The following is a 9221-nucleotide window of genomic DNA, read 5'->3' as shown; positions in this document are numbered from 1 at the left end:
GCTACGATGTGATCTTACTCTAACTTTGGTAGAAATGTGCACAGTGGAGAAAAAAACGGTTTGAAATGCATGGAGCCAGAAACTGGTGTGTGAAAAATTCTTCCAAATAGGAATATTCAGCACACAATATATTTCTTCCTCTCTGAAGCCTCAGTTGCAGTGAACTGAGTACTTAGGGCCTCCTGATGCCTCCAGAGCTGATCAAGGTGTTTGGGGAAAGGAAACTTCCTTTGTAAGGGAATCTCTAGAGTAAAATTTAAAGGCAGTAAATATTTTCTACACCTTTTCATATTTGAATGTGAGTATGAACTATATATAGTGATTAAGAACATGGAGTTTTGAATCATACAGACCTGAGTTGGAATCCTATTTTGCTATTTCCTAATTATATGACATTGAGCATGTTTCCATGAATTTCAGTCTCTTCCTCTATAATATCATATATATGTGTATGTGTATGTATATATATATATACACACACATATATATTTGAGAGACTGATATTTTTATCTCCAAATACTATCAAAAAAATGTATGTATGGCATTTATTACTGTGCTTTTGAAAGTTTTGTGTTTGATGTTCCATCTAAGCCCTTTCTCAGTTTTCTCAAGAGACCTCAGTAAAGATTTACATTCTTTTCAAGGGTTTTAGAAGTAGTTTTTTTTTAAGTGACTTTGTGACGAGGATGGCTTTAAGGTAGGATCAGGAAAGTACAAATATATTCAATTTACAACCATAATCAAGTTAACTAAAACCAAAGTGTCACTGCAAGAGGTGGCAAAAAAAAAAAAAAAAAGGAATGCTTTGGGGAAATCAGGAAAAGCAGACTGAATATATGAACCTTCAATGTACCAAGTAAACAATAATATTAGAAGACATTTAAGCAGGTAAAATACCTGGGAACAGATCCTAGACAGTCCTGAAGCCAAGGATTATTTGTTAAAAGCCACAAATACGATCTTCGGATACTTTACTTCATGTTCATTCCAGAGTATCTCCTGAGACGTTTAGAAACTCAAGATTCTTGAAGAAGCTATAAAAAGAACAGAACACAAAATATCAACCACCAATCATTTTATAAAAGATAAACTGTGATAAGAGGGAATATACAAACTCTAAAATCCTGTCTCCAGACAGTTTAATGCTTTCATTTTTTCAATGACATACTGGAAGTCTTTCATTGGTAAATATATCCAAGACTGGAAAATAAATCAGAGTTGTTTACCAAATTAGATACAATGTACAAATATTGGACATGATAAAGAAACCTGTGGGGATAACATTTATAGCACAAGGGCTCCCATGTTCTTGGGATAGTTGTTATAAAACCTATCTCTTTTGGGGATGATGGAGCTCACTTTCATATAGATAGAACACACAAAAGAAATGAAAATATAAGAGAAGAACTAACAATGGCAAATATCAGTTTTTAGCACCCACTATATGCTAGTTATTTCACATACTGTATTGTCAAACATCACAGTAAATATGAAAATATGAGTTATAAACCCAATATTATAAGTAAAAAATATAAAGTATAGAGCTAAAATGATCTATGCAAAGTTACATGAGTTGCTGAGATAATACTCAAATTTAGATCTGCTTGGCTCCAAATCCCATATTCTTTTCAGCCAGAGGCTATAGGCATGGCCAATGTAGTAGACCCTTCAGAGTGTCAGTCTAGCACACAAAGAACCCTTAATTTCCTCCCCCTCACTTCCTCTATTACACACACATTCATATTTAATCGATACTGGTTCTTCTAGAAAACTAATTTTTTTAGACTACCATTCAATTTTTTACTTCATATGTACCACTTCCTTCCTTCTTGGTCAGAGTTTATTCGTTCATGAGTACCTACAAGTTGAGTACCTGATACAAGTTGAGCTAACTGGGGTCCCTACTCTGGCTTTTTGAAATTAATGACAAAGAAGTGAAATTAATGACCAAGAGGTAAAATTAAGAGTGACATATGTGGCTTTGTAGACTGGGAAGCAGAGGATGTCAAACTGTAGAGAAAAAGAAGAGACATATGTACATAGAGAAGTAGAAGTGAGAAAGAGAGATTGCTGCCTGGGCTTTCAATAGTTTCTCTTTCCAGCACCCAAACCCAGTCCTTCCTGGGGCCCAGCTGCACTCTTCCCGTTGGGTTCCATAACGTCATTCCTTTGTTCCACCATAATGTGTTGTCCTGTTTTGCTTAAGTTAGCTCCAGCTGACTTTCTTTATTGCAATCCAACAGTTCTAATACCGAACATGCCAGAGTTGATTTTCATCAAGAGGATAAACAGGCAAAATTTTACTGACCTCAAAGATCAAGTTGCACCTAGGGGCTTAAGTCTTTTCTTACAAAGATCTGGGTAAACCTCTAACTCTGCATTTCTCTATGAGACCCCTGAGGCCACACATTTAGCCCCACCCACATACCGAGGACCAAACCTCTTTCCAGGTAACACTGAGTTTAAGATCCTAGAGCAGGGGTTCCCAACCCCCTGGCCATGGACCGGTACCGGTCCATGGCCTATTAGGAAACGGGCTGATGCAGCAGGAGGTGAGTGGCCGGCGAGCAAGCGAAGCTTCATCTGTGTTTACAGCCGCTCCCCATCACTCACATTACCGCCTGAGCTCCACCTCCTGTCAGATCAGCGGCAGCATTAGATTCTCAGAAGAACGCGAACCCTACTGTGAACTGCGCATGCGAGGGATCTAGGCTGTGCACTCCTTATGAGAATCTAATATCTGATGATCTGAGGTGGAGCTGAGGCGGTGATGCTAGCGCTGGGGAGCGGCTGCACATACAGATTATCATTAGCAGAGAGGTCTGACTGCACAGAGACCATAATAAATCAGTTGCTTGCAGACTCATGTCAAAACCCTATCAGTGAGTGGCAAATGACAATTAAGCTGCATCTGGTGGCAGGCTTTATAGTGGCAAGTGAGTTGATGTACTTCAATTGTACAGCTGCATCTGCTGTCAGGCTTTAAGTCAGAATCCGACGCTTATTTTAGTCCACGCGTGGCCCGCCCATTATTTTATTTACTACTTCCTTCCGCGCCTCTTTCCCGCACTGCACACTTGTCTCAGTCACAGCTTTGGTAAGCCCACAAGCTAACCCTAGACAAAATGAATAAAAAACAAACGTCGCTGGAGAGCTTCTTTGAAAAGGGGGAAAGACCCAATGATGAGACAGTAGAAGACTCTAAGACTGCCAAAAAAAGAAAGCTGCATTTAAAAGAAAATACCAAGAATGCTACTTAAATTACAGGTTCATTGCAACAGGTGATTCACATTCTCCAAGCCCACTTTGTATAACACGTGGTGACCGGCTATCCAACAAAGCCATGAAACCTTCAAAACTGCTTCGCCACATGGAGACCAAGCACCCTGCATTAAAAGACGAGCCTTTGGAGTTTTTCAAAAGAAAAAAAAACGTGAACACGAAGAACAGAAGCAATTATTGAAGGCCACCACTTCCTCAAATGTGTCTGCACTGAGAGCATAATTCTTAGTGGCTAACCGCATTGCTAAAGCTAAGAAGCCCTTTAGTATTGGCGAGGAGTTGATCCTGCCTGCTGCTAAGGACATTTGTCATGAACTTTTAGGAGAGCCTGCAGTTCAAAAGTGGCACATGTTCCTCTTTCGGCTAGCACCATAACTAGACAAATTGATGAAATAGCAGAGGATATTGAGGCACAATTGTTAGAGAGGGTTAATGAGTCGCCATGGTAGACAATCCAGGTTGACGGGTCTACCAATGTTGACAACAAGGCAACAGTGCTTGTTTTTGTGTGATATATTTTTCAGGAGGATGTGCATGAGGATATGTTATGTGCACTTTTGTTGCCATCCAACACCCTAGCTGCAGAGCTATTCAAATCTTTGAATGATGACATATCAGGAAAACTGAACTGGTCATTTTGTGTTGGTATATGCATGGACAGAGTGCCTGCCATGACCGGACAGCATTCTGGTTTCACTACTTGGGTCAAAGAGGTCACTTCTGAATGTGAGTCTACGCACTGTGTCATCCATAGAGAAATGCTGGTCAGCCAAAAAATGTCACCTGAACTTAACAATGTTTTAAAGTTATCAACCACATTAAAATATATGCCCTTAACTCATGTCTGTTCGCACAGCTCTGTGAGGAGATGGACGCAAAGCACACACGTCTTCTCTTATACACAGAAGTGAGATGGCTTTCTAAAAGTAGATCTGTGGCCAGAGTTTTTGAGTTATGAGAGCTGCTCCAGAGATTTCTTTTAGAAAAACAGTCACCACTGACAGCACATTTCAGTGATACAGAATGGGTCGCAAAATGTGCTTATTTGTGTGACATATTCAACCTACTCAATGAACTCAATCTGTCACTTCAGGGGAGAATGACAACTGTGTTCAAGTCGGCAGATAAAGTGACTGCATTCAAAGCCAAACTGGAATTATGGGGGCTATGAGTGAACATTGGGATTTTTGACATGTTTCAAACATTAGCAGAGATTTTGAAAGAGACTGAGCCAGGGCCTTCTTTCTCCCAGCTGGTGCATGATCACCTATCTCAGCTTTCAAAAGAGTTTGAGCATTAATTCCCAACCACAAAAGACCCCCGAACTGGGAAGGAATGGATCCGTGACCCATTTGTGAATAAGCCAAGTGAATCGACTCTGTGCTAGAAGAGGATCAACTGCTTGAGATCACAAATGACAGTGACCTTAAAAGTGTTGTTGAGACAACTTTAAATCTCCATACATTCTGGATTAAAGTCAGTGCGGAATATCCTGAGATTGCCACAAAAGCACTGAAAAGGCTGCTTCCATTTCCAACATCCTATCTTTGTGAAGCAGGGTTTCTGCAGTGACAGCAACCAAACCGAGATCACGGAGGAGACTGGACATAAGCAACACACTTCGGGTGTCACTGTCTCCCATCACCCCCAGATGGGACCATCTAGCTGCAGGAAAACAAGCTCAGGGCTCCCACTGATTCTGCATTATGGTGAGTTGTACAATTATTTCATTATATATTATGACGTAATAATAATAGAAATAAAGTGCACAATAAATATAATCATGGCTTGAATCATCCTGAAACCATCCTCCCTGTCCCGGTCTGTGGAAAATTGTCTTCCACAAAACCAGTCCCTGGTGCCAAAAAGGTTGGGGACCGCTGTCCTAGAGCATTAATTCAAACGAATCAACATTAAGACTCACACAGACTTTGGGTAGACCAGAACTGAATTTGAATCCCAGATGCCAGCTGCCTGAGCAATTTTGAAAAAGTCACTTAGTCTCACTAAACCTTAGCTTTTTAAAAATGGAGATAATACGATGTATCTCAAATTATGGTTATATGGATTACAAAAAAACTATGTAATGTGCTAAACACAGTGTCTGACAAATAGTAGGCACTCAATAAATGGTATTTTTTTATTACTCGCCACAGTTCCGACCTTATTACCTTATTGCTAATAAGTGTCATTGTCATCTACGCGAATTCCTTATATTGGTTTTCTATGTAATTGCTATATAATCTTCCTTTAAAACAGAGTTTTCCTTCTTTTCTTTCCTTTCCTTTCTCTTCCTTTCTTTCTTTTTTCCCTCTCAAATATCTTTGATTACCAAAAACACGAACTAAAGATATAACTGCTGCCTTTAAGGGTTCATAGTCTAGTGGGAGAAATCTTACAGAGATACGACAGTGCAGGCTGGTGTAACTATAAAGGGAAAACCCTCGTGCTAAGGTGACACAGGTAGGAATATCTCACTCAGACTGGAGATTCAGAAAAAATTACCTGGTGCCCCAGTTCCCTAAGTCATTATTTGGAGAAAAGTTACTCAGCAGAGCTGTTAGAGCTGCTTCCAACCGGTTCACTGTGAGTGAGAAATAAAATTCTTTTCCATTAAGTGGTTAAGATTTGGGAATTCTTTGTTATAACAATGAATGTTAATTATAATGACTAACTGAACTCCCAAGAACCAGAGCCCCATCTCTGAACACAGCCCCCAGGTTACAAGTTCCTGCACATAGACTCGGGAACCACTTTCCTGCACAGATTCCTGACTAGTGTTTGCTCTAAAGGTTGTTCATTCTAGATAGCTTGTCCTAACTCCTTCCTTTTGATCATCCTAGGTTGCTTTTTCTGACCACTCTCCACACCCTTCCCCAACACAGGCCCCCATGGTGATGTCTGATTGTATCACTTGACTCACCTCACAGTGTCTGTCTTGTCTCCAGCTGCCCAACTATGTTGGGAGGACAAATAGAACAAAGTCCTTATTACAAAGAGGCAGATTTAATTCCAATTTCTCACGTACTCCAAGCCTCAATTTCTGTTTTTATCCTTTTCTTAATTCTCCAAAAACACACTGGTCATGTTCACTCTCAGTGACACTGCTCTGTGATAAGATTAGACAGGAAGACTCTTTCCTAACTGTTCCGAGGAATGGCTTTTGTTCTGGGCATAAGCATAGACCTTATTTTTCTGATTTAGTGTTTCCTAATTCTTCTTTATCTGTACTGGCACAGTCTACAGTCTTGATTTTTCTCCTTACTCTCCCCATCTTCCTTTCCACTGCCCCTCCTCTTCAACAAACAACCACCATCTCCACACCACACACACCATCATTGATGTGGTTCATTCTCATAATAGTCAGATTTCCCGCAGAATCTTGTTTTGTCCTGTACCCCATCCCATAGGACTTGGTTCAGGTTTCTCTGTTCAGCTCTTTCCAGAGCTTTCTCCCTAGGGATAGATCTAATTCTCTGAGTTAGTGAAAGTCTCGTTAGAAAAGGAAATTAACTTAGAATAGTCTCAGAGTTCTCCCAGATTCTGCTCTTTTGAATATTTTTACCCAGTAGGTTGGGTGCCCAGGAATCTTGCCTGGAAATATACTTGAGCTAGATGAACATTTGGGACATGGTGCTTTGGCAAGTTTGGCTGTCCCTACTGGATTTTCTTCATAGTATGCTTCTATCGTTTTTGGTTTTGCTGTTCAGTTCCACCATATTTTGCACATAGAGGTGTTTGCACTATGCCTGCTTGTGCATAGGAGTGACTGATAACTACTAATTCTGAAAGAGAGGTCTTTAAGTATGATCTTGGATTTTAACTCCTTCCCAGCTTGAATGTGTTGAATTTAGAGTCTAATTTTATAAAACTGAAAAGTGACTTAAATAGAGCTCTCTTTGCAAGAGTTTGATCTTTTAGTCCTAGAATATTTTTATTTTTATTTTTGTTACATTTTTCTTTGTCAAAGTAATGTGAACACATTGCAGGGGGAAAAAGAAACAAATACAAGAATTATTCAATCTCAGCACCCTACAATAAGAAATGTTAGCATTTTTCTACTGTCTTTGAGCCATTTTTTAAATGAATACAGATGTTACAAACAAAATTATAGTCATAGTATTCTTAAATTTTATTGTAACTAATTATCCTACACCATTTGGGGTTTTAGTTATTTGACTATTTGCTCTTCACCTGCCTTTCACCTAAATACCTGAGTCAAGAGATACATAAGTAAGTTCTCCAAAGGGGTTCTTACCAACTTTGGAGTGATACCCAAAACGAAATAATTGTCCAATAAACAGCATTAGTTTATCCACTAAAGGAGGGAGAAATGATTTTTTTTCTACTGCTCTCAAAAAGGATCTAAATAACGATGAACCACCAGATGCTATAACACAAATCTTCATCAGATCCTTAAGGTAATTTATTATCATGTTCAGCCTTTCCTCCTTTCCTTTCTACTTTTTACTTTCCCACTTCTCTCTCTCTCTCTCTCTCTCTCTCTTATCTTCCAGGAGTAGGCACTGTGCTAATAATATCTGAAGATAAAGAGATGGATAAGATAGAATTTAAACAAACTTTTAACTAAATAGTACAGTATTTAAAGAGACTCTAAATTATACAATTTTAACAAATTTTTTAAGAAACTAGATAGCAGCCATATAAAAAAGTATAGCCCTACTACATCATAATATATTACAGATACTTTTTTCTAAAAAAAAACATTGAAAAATCAATAGAAAAAAGAAGAGCATATTTATTCCAGACATGGAGGAAGATTAATTTTCAAAGGTGAAAGTACAGAGTGAAAAGGAACACATTACAGTCTCTTAGTTCAGACCTGAACTTTTTCTTATCTGGAAAACTTGACTAAGCTGCATTCAAGCTGTTCCAGGGGTTATCTATCTAATCACATTACTGTTCTGCTTAATCACCTTGGACAGAACCCTGTCACACACTCAATAAAGTCCAATGTTCTCGGCAGTTTTTCTTGATCTTGTCCTTCTCTACCTCTGCAGTTTCATAATAATTCATGATCTCTCTCCCTTGCCTCCTTTTTCCACTCCCACCACAGTTACCTAAAGATCTAGGGTTGTAGGATTGCTCCAAAGATTAAATAGATTTAGACATTCTGATACTTTAAATAATACCTGGTACATCAAAAGCAATTCAATAAATGTTACTGTAAATACTATTTATATTACATCTCACCCTATTAGCACTATTTCTACTACTATTCCTCCTTCTTCAATAACCACTACTTTTTTCTTCCTCCTCCTCATTATGATTATCATTATGACTCAGATTATGGTTATGATTTTGATTAGCTAGATCCTATAGCTAGCATAGGATGGGTATTACCATCCTCATTTTTCCCTTAAGGAAATAAGACTGGGAGAGCTTGAGTCAATTGCCTAAGATTAAAAGGTTATAAAGCAAGAACTCAAATCCAGTCAGTCTGACTTAAAACCTTGTTCTTTCTTCCAGACCATTACCATTATGAATGAGAAGGGTGTGTTGTGCAAATCTTCATTTTGCAAACAATGACATAGTTCTTGAAGAACTTGGAGATGTACATCTAAATGACATAAATGGGATTATGTCTACTTCTGAAATTAACAATCTAAAAGTAAACTGAACTGGTGTCAAATATTTGACTGAAACCCAAAAAAAGCAAGGCATATCCAGAGCCAACAAGAGCAGCTTGGCCCTTCATATTTTGATTTTTTGCCATTGTTTAAAAATATAAATACAGAATGTAACATGTTGGAAGTAAAATGTCAGCCAACGTCCTTAGTCAAAACTGGGGGTTGCTTTATTTTTACAATGTTCTAAAATGATGTTATGCAAACATTATGACCTACTGAATATATTATTTGATTTTTTCATATTGGGCATTAAAATATGTAATATGTCTTAATTTAAAAAGCATACTC

The sequence above is a fragment of the Balaenoptera ricei genome, chromosome 8, assembly GCF_028023285.1.
Source record: "Balaenoptera ricei isolate mBalRic1 chromosome 8, mBalRic1.hap2, whole genome shotgun sequence".
NCBI lineage: Eukaryota > Metazoa > Chordata > Mammalia > Artiodactyla > Balaenopteridae > Balaenoptera > Balaenoptera ricei.
This window is presented reverse-complemented; position numbering follows the sequence as displayed.